This window comes from Podarcis melisellensis, assembly GCF_964234715.1.
Source record: "Podarcis melisellensis genome assembly, chromosome: 8".
NCBI lineage: Eukaryota > Metazoa > Chordata > Lepidosauria > Squamata > Lacertidae > Podarcis > Podarcis melisellensis.
The window spans coordinates 16905257-16919418 of NC_138540.1; the positions used below are offsets into that span (position 1 = coordinate 16905257).

General features: G+C 40.2%; 1 long non-coding RNA gene across 1 annotated transcript in view; it reads right to left on the bottom strand.

Annotated features, from left to right (window-relative positions):
• Positions 1-786: 786 nt before the first annotated feature.
• LOC309376992 overlaps positions 787-14162 on the bottom strand; it is a 59044-nt gene continuing 45668 nt past the window's right edge. Inside the window, exon 4 of the long non-coding RNA XR_014171336.1 lies at positions 787-1016. This is a non-coding gene — a long non-coding RNA (uncharacterized lncRNA). The remainder of the gene's footprint in view (positions 1017-14162) is intronic.

A 14162-nucleotide genomic window follows, 5' to 3' on the forward strand; every position in this document is an offset into this window, starting at 1 on the left:
ATGTATGGAAGTGATGTTATATGGAAAACGTCTGGATATGGCTACTGGATAATAAAAAAAAAATATCCATGCAGGATTACAAACTGTTCTAACCAGCTTGTGGAGACTATCAGAGGTCACAAAGAGAAAGGAAACATATATGAAAATAACAACAAGAGATGTGGAAAAACAATAAGAAAGGACTGGATAGTACTGTGAACAACATAAGGTTAGATTTGTGGCCATTAAAACAGCAGTAAGAAGCAAGAAGTTGATTGGATCCCCTTCGGAACTTGAAATATGGGTACCCCCAACAAAAATTTAAAATTCGGCTGTGTAATTTGGAATTTATGTAATTTGGTTTGATTTGATGTGATTGGTCGGTTAATAAAAAATTATTCTTAAAAAAACACGAGTCCACCGCTTTTAATCACTATACCAGAAGCTAAAGACTGGGCACTCAGTGAGAACTCACAGTATATTTAGATTAATGTAAAACTGTATACATGTCTAGTTGGGATCTCTTGGTGATTTTAACAGATGTGTGTGTCTGGGAGAAATTCAACAGGTTACCCTCTTCTCCTAGGAGATTCAATTCTGGAGAAATGTTTCACTTGCGTGGACAGACACGGGTAAATTTTTGGGCCCAACAATTTAACTAAAAAGGGGACACCACTTTGAATATGACATGAAGCATATGCAAATGTTTTGCAGAGCTGTTTCTTCTTTTCAGAGTAGGTTGGAGGGCCCAGTATGTGGGGGCACCTCTGTGTAAACATCTTGTAGGTTCACATTCAAGACACCAAACAGGCTTGAAGCCCACAATTTATTTGCAATTGCTGAATTTTGACAGGTTCCTTGAGGCAACTGGGGTGACTGCCCATGAAATCAGGGTTCAGGGCTAATGGAAGACAGGAATGGAGTGGAGGTATCATGCAGTGAAGGTGTGCCTTTGAGATCTTTTGGTGAACCTGCTGAGCATCTGGGTTGATTGCAATCTGCTTCTCAGTTGTCTTCAGCCATAGCCTCCTCTGCATCTGTGAGTAGAAAGTAGAGGGCAAAGGAGAAAGTAGGAATCACAGAATTAGAGAGCTGAGAGGGTCTTTAAGTCAGTTACTCCAGTCCCTTTCATTACGAGCATCCCCAACATGTGGTTTCTCAAAAAGGGGGGGCAGACTTGCTCTCTCACTCCCAAAAACAACACAAATTTCACCATCAGAAATACCCTCCTAAAGTTCTACCAAAATTTGCCCTCTTATAACTTAAGCTGTAAGATCCACTTCTCTCCTCTGGGGCAGCAAAGCATGATTCTTTACCATCTTCCAACTGACAGCCCTCCATGCATATAAAGAGTGCTCTCCTCTCCCTTTCATTCTTCCTTTCTCAAGGCTAAACTGTGTTGTTTACCTGTATACAATGTTAGTGCCAGTTCAAGTAGGCCCATTGAAATGAAAGAAAATGGCTTACATTAATTCCAGTGCCTCTATTCAGAATATAAATCAGTTGGATATGACTATAACCTTTCCTCTGAGGGCATGCTTCTTGGGTCTCTGCTCATCCTTATTGCCCTCCCACAACCTCCTCCCGAGGCTTCTATTGTTTGCGTTCTCATCTTCCTAGAGCAGTATTCACCTTCTTGAATATCTGAGCAAAAGACAGAAATTCAGCAGGTCGGAAACTTCCCATCATGGATACTTCTTTCTTAGCAAAGTTACACCTGCTGAATTCTTGTCCACTAAAATTAAAGGAATAGGAGGACTTGGCATGGACAGAACAGCCAAAACAGAAAGCCATCTTGACCAGGAAGTTGCCAGCCTAGGTGTCCCTCTCACTGCCCAAATCATACTCGAAAGGACAATTCTGCTGAAGCCCATGGAATGGATTGAAGTGTGTCCTTGGCCTTGGTTTATGTGTAATGCCTGAAAAACCCTTCTCTGCTCTCTCATGTGCCCTCAAGACAAGATGTTAGCGAACTATGATCAAGACCATAAATGGTACGGATCTCATTTCTCAGTGAAGAAGGACTTTTAAATAATTCATCGGAGGAGAAAGGAAAGCTGCCAAAGCACAGAGACTATCTAAAAAGCTCATCATCCTTTTGCTCCATCCCCAAGAATCTTCCAGTCCAAACCAACCTCTTCCGCTCAGATGCTCTTCATTGTGTCTCACCCTACGGGGTTTACCACAAGAACATATTGGATTCCTAGAAGTAAAAAGAGATGTAGCTTAAGTCTGAGTATGAATCTCCATGTCATGAATGAACCAGCACCCAGGGAAGATTTACAGTCAGCTAGAGAAAGCAGGCAGGAAGACATAGAGTCAATTGCAAGTCAGGGGATTATAGTGTGCCAGCGAAGTACAAAATACAGAGACTAGAAATGAAAGCAGTTCAGAGGGAGGAAATGACAACGGAAGAGCATTGTCAGAGAAGGGGAGGAGCTGACCCCCTGTTCCCCAAGATCTCGGCAGCTGTAGGAAACACCCACCCACCCTTAGAAGGGAGATATTTGGTTTAGAGATGGACGGCTGTGATTGCTGCTCAGATGGAATCTGGTTTTTTTTGCAATTAATCTTATTTTTAATTAACTACGCTCGTTGTTATCAAGACTCCTTGACACGCCAGTACATATTTAAAATGATTGAACAGCTATTCAGCTTCCTCCACCGCAACAACCATGCCTCTGATTCCTGGAATGTTTGTTTGGATATCAACAGAAACAACTATCCTTAAAAATTATCCAGGGGAATTCATGACACTTAGTAAACAAGAATGCACTGTATCCGATCTTCGCTGTCCTCAGAGTAGTCTGGATTTGCATCAATGGACATGACTAAATAGATTTCATGAATCTAAGCTATTGATTGATTGATTGATTGATTGAGTGTCCTTTGAGGTGGACGTAGGCTTACAGTGAAATTGACATCCATCAAATTAGTAGGTTTGCAGGTGGATTAGCCACAATCTTTCATTGATGCAGAGTGGTTGATTGTGCAATGACACCAGCCTTCCTCAACGCACAAAGTGCCCTCCAGATGTTTCACACTACAGGTCTAGCCAACCTGGCCAACAGTCAGAGGTGTTGTAGCATCCAAAGAATCTGAAGGGTACCAGGTTAGGGAGCATGGAGCACACTAATAACAGTAATCATAACAATAATAATAGAGAATGGAGAATAGCTTCCTGCTTTGAGCACACCTACGTCATAAACAAGGAATGTTCCTGGGACTTCACAAATCCCCACTACAGTGGTGCCTCACATGACGAAATTAATCCGTTCCGTGAGGCTCTTCGTATAGCGGTTTTTTCGTCTTGCGAAGCAAGCCCATTGACAGCTTAGCGGATTAGCGCTATTAGCGGTTTAGCAGCTTTTAGCGATCAGCTGTTATGCGGCTTATCAGCGGATCAGCTGATAAGCGGCTTAGCGGCTTAGGGAAAGGGGGGAAAGGGGGGAACCGCAGGAACTCGCAAGACATTTTCGTCTTGCAAAGCAAGCCTATAGGGAAATTCGTTTTGCGAAGCACCTCCAAAACGGAAAACCCTTTTGTCTAGCGGATTTTCCGTCTTGCGAGGTGTTCGTCTTGTGGGGCACCACTGTATCTCCCTTTCCTTAGCTTTAAAACCAGGAGAGCCTCTCTACCCTTTTCCCTGCTGAGGAATTTCCAGAAGGTCAACTGGGTGCCCATTTATGTGTTCCCGAGACTCCACTCTCTTTGAAGTGCTCCTTGTGGGACTCTGGTCTTCCTTTGTTTCGGATTTTATGATCTGCTACACACCAGTCTGCCATGCCTCTCCAGGTACAAGGATGTCCTCACCAAGCATCTGAAACAATTTCCTTTCCCTTTCATACTTACCCACTCAATCTACATCCGCAACTTTGGGCCCCTGCACAGCTCATGAGTGCCAGAACAGACAGCAAGATCACCAGATGCTTCATGATGGATGGAGAGGGCACTGGCTTTGAATCAACTGAAAGGTGAAGCAGGAGGAACTTGCAATTATATATTTACTGAACTCCCGAAAACACAGCAAGCGCAGAGCACTGGAGGCCACAAGAGCAATATCTACAACAATGTGGTACTACAAAGGAAAATAACACAAAACATCCAAGGGATGCCCTCTACTGTGCAGCCTGACTCATTGGATGTTGTAGTCCATGTCCATTCTTGTTCACGTAAGATGGCCAACAGGCTGTGTCATATTTGTCTTTAGAAACTTACTCCTCAATCCACCCTATTCCGGTAAACTAATACAGTGGTACCTTGGGTTGCATACGCTTCAGGTTACAGATGCTTCAGGTTACAGACTCCGCTAACCCAGAAATAGTACCTCAGGTTAAGAACTTTGCTTCAGGATGAGAACAGAAATCGTGCTCCGGGAGGCCCCATTAGCTAAAGTGGTCTTCAGGTTAAGAACAGTTTCATGTTAAGAATAGACCTCCAAAATGAATTATTATTTTTTTTCTCCAAAAAAAGGATTAGTTTTCTCTTATAACACATAGACAAAAACAAAAATAGGAAAAAAATACATTTGACACAACATAAAAACTTAACAACAATAGAAACACACAAGATAAAAGAATTTTTTCTTCTTATTATTCCCTGGTGTATTTACATTGCTGAAAGACTTCCTCAACACCCTCCAATCTGGAATTCATCATATAACATATTTAGCAGTTCCCAATTTCATATTTATAACATCAGTATCTTCTTTCATTACTAACTTCTTAACCTTACTTCCAATTGCAATCGATAATAATCTTTGTTATCAATCTTTTTCTATCCCTTAGCCTAATCTGTTACTTCTAGGGATTTCTTAATTATCTTAACTTACAATATCTCGCTATATCTTCTTTAAATTTCTTCCAATCTTCTTGTGTTTCCTCCTCTTTCTGGTCGCGGATTCTTCCAGTCCGGTCAGCCAGCTCCGAAAAGTCCATCATCTTCATCTGCCATTCTTCTTTTGCCGGTATAACTTGCAATTTCCATTTTTTGGCTAATAAAAGTCTTGCTGTTGTAGTGGCATACAAAAACAGTCTAACATCCTTCTTGTGCAATTCCGGTCCTGTTATTCCAAGTAGGAAGGCTTCTGGCTTCTTAATAAATGTATTTTTCAACATTTTTAAAAATTCATTATAAATCTTTTCCCAGAAGTCTTTCACCTTGGAACACGTCCACCACATAATTAAAAAGTGCCTTCTTTCTCTTTACATTTCCAACATAAGTTATCATTAGTGTGAGAGATTTTTGCTAGTTTCACCAGGGTTAAGTACCATCTATACATCATTTTCATATTTTCTTTTAATACAGTACATGCCGTGAACTTAACCCCTTTCTTCCATAAACTCTCCCAATATTCCATCATTCTTTTGTGAGCCACATCTCTTGCCCAATCAATCATAGCAAATTTAACTTGTTCATCTCACTGATTCCAATTCTAAAAGTCTTATTTCATGTTCTGAGACCTGTTGTTTCACTTCTTGTTGATTTTTTCCTAGTTCATCACAACCTTTTTGAAGTTCCTTCAAAGTCTGCTTATTTGAATAATGTGATGTGACTGGCCTGTTAATAAAAATTATTTTAACAAAAAATATTTGACCTGATGCTGTGCAAGGGTCCCCAACTAACCTTAAAAGACCTGGCCTGGGTTGCCCTTCTGCTTACCTAAACTCCAGGGAGCGTGAAAGTAACGTCTTGTCTGCAGAACAAGACACACCAAGGGGTTGGCAAAGATGAGATCCCATGTTGCTAGAGAGAATCTCAATTCCAATTGCTGCTGAAAACAGGAACCATAAGGAAACCTCACACCCCCTTTTGGAATGTTTTTATTAAATACTGACCCTCTTCTGGTGAATTCTCAGACAGGCATGTAGACAGAAATTGACTTGTTGCTTCCCTAAGCAAAAGGAACCATCTAAAACTATTCATTAAAGACTATCAATAAATAGAAGCATACATAAATAGAAGCATACCTAACATATTTAAATAGAAAGATGTTTAAATAATAGATTGTTAATCACTCCTTTAAACACAGCTATACATAATGTTGCATGATAAAATCATGTTCAGTATAGAAGAAAGGTCACTAAAAAACACATTGGGCATTTGAAAAGTGCTGCAAAATCCAGCACTCCCCCCAAGAGATTCTGGCCCAAATTTCCTCATCTCTCAGAGCATTTCCATCTGCAGTTTCTTTTTTCCAGATATTTCTGGGGAACAGCCAGGACAGCACTGGGTTGTATCTAACTGCTGCAGGCATAGAGAAAATGCGGTCCTTACCAAGCTAGTGGTCTTTCACTCTTTCTCCAGGGATGGAAAGAAGTTTGCTTTCAGAGAAGTCCAGAGATGTCTTGAGCAGAAGAACCCACCTTTGGCTGGTTTAAATAGCCAAATGATTAGTATTTTAATCTTAATCAAGATTAAGATGCTCATTGATGTTTGGAACTCACAAACTCGTTCCACCAGGGACAAGTCGTTACAGAGCACAGGGAGTTAATTCCCTGAAACACTTCACACTTCTCCTCACCTCATTGGTTCTCCAATGAGAAGAGACGTTAAGTCATGCAACTCAGTCCTTAAGTACAAGGTGGGGGTTAATATTCTCCCACCAATTTATGAGAGTTGAAATGCAGCATGAAGCACCCCTAATCTGAAGTGGGAGATTAGTGGGGAATGAGTTCATTGGATAATCCCCATGCACCTGTATATCTGTTTTCGCCTCCCATGATTTAAATTGAAGTCAAAAATTGTTCCTTGCAATCCTAAAGGGCAGGAGTGGATCACATGGGGTTAAGTTATCGGGGGGGGGTGATTATGATGGAATGCTAGGGGGCAGTGAGACAATAGATCCAATTCCCTAAGGATGGATGGATGGGGATGAGAGGGCGAGTCTAATGCATGCCACCTCTGCTCCATTATTCCTTTAACCCAGAACCCAGATTCCATGGGCACCCCAAACAATACCCGCCATTGCCTCAGCGGACCTGCCAGAACCCTGAAGTTGAAAATAAATCATGGCCTTCAAACCTGCCATTTGGTGTATTGAATGTAAACCTACAATATGTCTGTCCAGAAGTGCCAACAGGTTTTTCTGGTCCCAATATGTGGCTTGGGCCCTGGAACCCACTCCCAAATCAGGACACAGATTTTCCTCAAATGTCCTTGTCCTTCATGTCATATGGAGCAGGTCAAGGGAGGTGAACCACAAGTTCCTAATTCGGCCCATTTGACATCCCCTCTGGGCCAGTCAGGCCATTCTGAGCAAGTCACACCCAGCTGCCAATCAATTGATATCACATATGCATTTTATTCTGCCTGACCTCCCCAAGGAGCCCAGGGAGAGCAATTTTGACTTCAGGCACTGTCACTGGAACTTAACCCCACCATACGTTGAGAGTCACCTGCACCTACAAATGAGACATGTCATCTGCTGAGGAGGTCTCATTCCAAACAGCAATGCAATTTAACAGACGAACCATAACATAGGTTGAATCAATAGCCAGGACAACCTTGGCAAGATGGGGTGATATAGGGCATCTGTTACAGAAAGTGTTTACAGCTTCATTGGGCCAGGAATGGTTTTGTCCCTGCCTTGTGGTGCTTGAATGAGCTGGGCATTGTCTCCACTTTGCTACACACAGGGAAATCCAGCAGAATTGAGAACACATTGTCTTCTTCCTTGTCACCAAACAGAGGAGCAGAGGCTGTATTGATAGATGCCACATGGACTGCAGGTGGGGGAGGACCTTGGGGTGAAGGAAGACTCCATCCCTGGATCCTATCCATTGCCCCTCTGCCTGCCTTAAGTGCCCATGAAGAGAGATGCCACTACATGGACTCTCCTTGGTGCCTGCCAATCACAGGTTGAGGGGGGTCTCCTCCAGGTGATGCATTCACCTGAGGCTTCCTCCCATTTTCCTTCCACAAAGCTCACACACAGGATCACACAGAGGGTCAGAGGATATCTGGCATTTATTAAGCATCCCTACTGGGGATGCTGTGTGGACAGTGCATGACAATTAGCATTCATCCCACGTTCCTTCCTGATTATTTGCAGGGTATTTCTACAACTTCCATTTCATTATTTGTCACTTTGCAGGGCATTTTCATATTGCAGTTCTAGCCCCTAAAACTGCATTTCTTTTCTAAAAGTTTTGTGTGAGAGAGGGCAAGGGAACATACATTCCAACTTATCAATATTCTTCTTTAACTGTGTTGCCCAGAACTGCACACCGTACTGGAGATCATCTTGGTCACCCTCCTCTGAGTACATTCCAGCTTATCAATACGTTTCTTGAACTTCATGAGCTAGACACATCACTCTTAGTGTGGGCTGATCAAGGAAACATAGAGCAGTACTATTACTTCCCTTGCTCGGGACACTATACTTTAGCAGATGCACACTAGGATGTCATTCACTTTTTCTACTGCAGCATCACATTGTTGACTCATGTTAAGCTTGTTGTTTACTAAGACCCTGAGATCCTTTTCACCTGCACTACTTGACAAGTCAGGTGCCCCCCACATCTCATGTTTGGGCAGCTGGTTATTCTTCCCTAAGTGTGCCAACAGGTTTTTCTGGCCCCAATATGTGAAGAAGAAGAAGAAGAAGAAGAAGAAGAAGAAGAAGAAGAAGAAGAAGAAGAAGAAGAAGAGTAGTAGTTTGGATTTAATATCCCGCCTTTCACTCCCTTTAAGGAGTCTCAAAGTGGCTAACATTCTCCTTTCCCTTCCTCCCCCACAACAAACACTGTGAGGTGAGTGGGGCTGTTAGACTTCAAAGAAGTGTGACTGGCCCAAGGTCACCCAGCAGCTGCATGTGGAGGAGCGGAGACGTGAACCCGGTTTCCCAGATTACAAGACTACCGCTCTTAACCACTACACCACACTGGCTCCCAGTTGGGTTGGGCCCTGGAACCCACTCCCAAATCAGAACAAAGATTTTCCTCAAACTTGCTTGTCCTTCATGTCATATGGAGCAGGTCAAGGGAGGTGAACCACATGGTCCCAATTTGGCCCATTCGGCATCCCCTCTGGGCCAGTCAGGCCATTCTGAGCAACGATCGGTATCTGTACTTTAAATCAAGATTAAGATGCTCATTGACGTTTGGAACTCACCCACTCGTTCTGCCAGGGACAAGACGTTACAGGCTACAGGGAGTTACTTCCCCAATGCACTTAACATTTCTCATCACCTCATTGGTTCTCCAATGTCAAGAGACGTTAGTCATGCAATTCAGTCCTTAAGTACAAGGTGGGGGGTTGATATCCCCCCACCGATTTGTTATATTTCAAATGCACCATGAGGCACCCCGGTCAGAAGTGGGACATTAGTGGGGAATTGTGAAGATGATGTTGGGAGGTTACACACTGGTTTTGGGGGCTTCCAAGTCCTGCATTCGGGAGTTTCCCCTGCCCCTTTCCAAAAACCATTTGCTTCATGCTGGAGCTCAGCACTTGGGGCTTCCAAAGGGACACAGAGCAGCTAATAGTTGGTGCTCCAGAGACCCCTTTTGCCCCCGCCCAGCCACCTTTACGCCTGTCCATACCTGACCTTAGATAAGATGTGAGGTGATTGGGAAGCCTGCCCAGAATTGTCTGATGGGTAAAATGGGGTGGGCCTCCTTGGGGCTGAAGGTTCACCATCCTTGCCCTGGCACAATCATGTTTAGAAAAGAAACACATGTTTTGCAGCATGAAAATAAATGTCAAAGTATCCTGCAAAGTTTAGCCTGAAGAAGTGCGGAATAGGAAGATGCAGGAACACGCTGCAAAAAAAATATTCTTTTTTTAAAAAAACAACAACTGATTTTTATTAAATTTTCCACGTTTATCATGTTCACATTTTGTTACATAATTCTTTAACTTAATACATTACTCTATAAGAGCATAGACCTCCTTTCCTCCCTCTTCTGACTTCAACACATCTTTCTATATTTTTCACATTTCTATAATCACTTGTTTACCTTCTGTCTTATTATTATAATATTTCACCTTGTTATCTGTAAAGCAGTTCCTTATATTTGCGTTACAAAACATTTCAGTTCAAGCCTACAAACATGTTTACAATTTTATTTCATGTAAATTATAAATTTGTTCCAGTCCTTTTAAAACAGTTTGTTACACTGATTCTGGATCTTCCCCGTCAACTTGGCCATCTCTACGTACTCCACCATCTTGACCTGCCAGTCTTCCAATGTTGGGAGTTCCTGCTGCTTCCATTTCTGAGTCAGAAGTATCCTTGCAGCCTTTGTGGCATACATAAACATATTTACATCTCTTTTATGTATTTCTTCTCTAATTAAAGCTAATAAAATGCCTCTGGCTTTTTATTAAAGTTATATTTTAAAACCTTTTTCAGTTTGTTAGATATTGTGTCCCAAATTGCTTTCACTTTAGAACAGGTCCACCACATATGGAGGAAATTCCCCTCCTTCTCCTTACACTTCCAACAACTTTTATCTTGATTTCTATACATTTTAGTGAGTTTGGCAGGTGTAATGTACCATCGGTACACCATCTTAAATATATTTTCTTTGAGTGACACACATGCTGTAAATTTAATGGTTTAAGTCCACAGTTTTTCCCACCTTTCAAAATCAATATTGTGCCCCAAATCCTGGGCCCACCTAATCATAACACTTTTTACCTCTTCATCCTTTGTGTGCCACTCTAGTAATAACCTGTACATTCTCGACAGTATTTTCATTTTACTACTCAGCAATTCTCTCTCTAATTTAGATTTGTTACTTCCAAATCCATTTCTTTTATTATCCTCTCTAAACACGTAACTGATGGTATTGCAACCAATCAGTTACCTGTCCTCTCAACTCTTCAAATGACTTTAGCTTTATTTTGTTATCTACTTCCACCAACAAGTCTTTGTATGTCGCCCATTCCATTCCCACATTTTTCTTTTTTACTGCAAAGGCCTCCAAAGGTGAGAGCCACCTCAGAGTTTTGCGTTCCAATAATGTTTTATGTCTGCTCCACACCTTGTATAATGATTTCCTAACAGTATGATTCAAAAACCCTCTGTGCATTGTAACCTTATCATACCACAGGTAGGCGTGCCACCTGAATCTGTTGTCAAATCCCTCCAAATCCAGTATATCTGAGTTATCCAAGGTTATCCATTCTTTCAACCAGCAAAAACACGCCGCCTCGGAATAAATCTTAAGATCTGGCAGGGGTAAACCGCCTCTCTCTTTTGCATCTGTCAATATTTTATACTTAATTCTTGGCTTCTTTCCCTGCCAGATAAATTTAGACAATCTTCTTTGCCATACATTGAATTGTTTTGTTCCACTGATAACCGGAATTGTCTGAAATAAAAACAGCAGTCTCGGCAACACGTTCATTTTGATAGCTGAGATTCTACCCATCAATTATAATTTCATTCTGGTCCATATCTCCAAATCTCTCTTCACTTCCTTCCACACCTTCTCATAATTATATTTAATGAGGTTTATATTCTTGGATGTGAGCCAGACTCCTAAATATTTTACCTTTTTTTCTATTGTCATTCCTGTCTTTTGTTGTAATTCACCTATTTCTTTACTGTCCACATTTTGGGTTAATATTTTTGTATTATTTTTGTTCAGCTTAAAACCTGCTAATTGCACATACTCTTCTATCTTTTTCAAAGCTTCTACTACACCGGACATTGGTTTTTCTAGTGTCAAAACAACATCATCGGCAAAGGCCTTAAGCTTATATTCATTTGATCCAACACCAATCCCCTTTATTTCTTTTGTTGCTTCTATTTTCTTCAACAGGACATCCATATTGTTATAAATAACAACGGTGATAATGGACACCCCTGTTTGGTTCCCTTTGTTATCTCAATTTTATCTGTAAGGCTATTATTAATTATCAGTTTAGCATATTGTTCCCGAATAAATAGCCCAAATCTCATTTAAGAATTTTTTACCTATATCTATAATTTCTAAATTTCTTTTCATAAAATGCCAAGACACACTATCAAATGCCTTTTCAGCATCCAGAAACATTAAGATGGCTTGCTTGTCTCTCCTGGAATCCAGATATTCAGTTATATCAATTATATTTCTAACGTTCTCTTTCATCTGTCTACCAGGTAAAGATCCAGTTTGGTTCTTTCCAATCTCCTCTCCCAATACCTCTTAAGCCTATTGCCCAAAATACGAGCAAATAATTTGTAGTCATTGTTTAGGTGCGAGATTGGCCTATAGCTTTTCACTTGCCTCAAATCCTTGTCTTGTTTGAGAATCAATGTGATATGGGCTTCTTTCCAAGTCTCCAGAATTTGTTCCCCATTAGAATGTTATTCATTGCCTCCATTAAAGGAGCTGACAGTTGTTTCGTACATTTCTTATAATATTTGGCTGTCAAGCCATCAGGTCCTGGTGCCTTTCCGATTATTGCTTGTTTTATTGCTACTTTTACTTCATCCACTGTAATAATGGAATTGAATTGGTTCCTTTTGTCAGTGGGAATTTTCTGCAACCTATTCTTTTCTAGAAATTCTTCTATTTTTTCCTCATCTTCTCTTTCTTTTTTATATAATTGTTTACAGAATCTTTGAAAATTCTTCCTTATTTCTCCTGGGTTTTCTATTATTTTCCCTTCCACTATTAGTTTTGTTATCGTATTCTGCTTTTGTCTCTTCTTTAGTTGCCAGGCTAACAATTTTCCTGGTTTATTTGCGAACTCAAAACTTCTTTGGTTTAAGAATTTAATTTTCCATTCAATCTCTGGGTTTATCAGTATTGAAAATTGTGTCTGCAACATTTTTATATTTTGTTTATCTTGATTATCTTTTGGATTAGTTGCTAATTTCTTTTCATTGCATACTATTTGTTTTAATAACTCTTCTTTCTTCTCTCTCAATCTGTTTTGGATTGAGTTCTGCTGTATCCAAAATCCTCTTATTACAGCCTTTGAGGCGTCCCATACCACATTAATGTCCACTCCTTAGTTTATCTAATAACCCATCATTCAATCGCCAATTAATAAGGTCTCCTCCTTAGCTTTCATCTCCAATGTTATTGCATTATGATCTGACATAGTTTTCAGAAGAATTTCGGATTTTATTACTCTCATTGACAAATCTCAAGAAGTCCAAATATAGTCAGTCTGTCCAGCACTCTGATTTGGTTCTGAGAAGTAGCTAAATTGTTTCTCTAATGGGTGTTTTAATCTCCATATATCTATTAGATGATTGTTTTCCACCAGTGTGAAAAAAATTTGGGGCAGTTTCCCTTGATTCGTTACCTATTTCCTTTCCGTTCTATCCATCTGTAGGGAAACTACCCCATTGAAATCTCCCATTAGTATTATTTTTTGGTCCATAAATTCAAACTGCTTCTCCTCTAACTCTTTGTAAAAGTCCGCTTTTTTATCATTTGGTGCATAGATTCCCACCATAATTAATTTTTCACCTTGTGCTAGCATTTCTACTGCTATTATCCTTCCATTGTCATCTATAAAAATCTGACTTGATTCGTATTTTTCAATTATATACAAAGCCACCCCTCTTTTCTTACTGTCATCTGCTGATATATATTCCTTCCCTAATCTTTTATTTTTAAGAATTCTTTCTTGGTGTTTTTTTTTTTTTGCCAAATGTGTTTCCTGTATACAAATTATGTCTGCATTCTGTTTTGATAATATATGTTCAATTTTATGCCTCTTAACTCTATGATCTAAACCATTCACATTCCATGATATTATTTTCAAACCCATCTTTATTGATAATTAAATACAAAAACTTTATTCCTCAAATCTCAGATCTCTTCTTCTTCTTCCAGTGGCACATCCTCTTCCTTCTTGCCCAACTCTTTACCGTATCTTCTCATAAATTTCCCTATCTCCTGGGTAGATTTGATCGTAAATTTCTTGTCCTTGTAAAAAAAGGAAATCCCTTCCAGGAATTCCCACTTATACCAAATTTCATTTTTTCCTCAACATCAGAGCAATATTTTTATATTCTTCTCTTCGTTTCAAAAATCTTTTAGGCTTTTATTTATAAATTATAATGAATTTTTCATTTCTGCATAATTTCCTGTCTCGATTGGTTCGTAAAATCAAATCTTTCATTTTATTTGAGTTGAAGAAGACAAAGCAATCTCCTGGTAATTGTTTCGCTCCTTTCTGACTTACATTTGATCCTGAAGGCCTTATTAACTGCCTTTCCTACTTCTTCT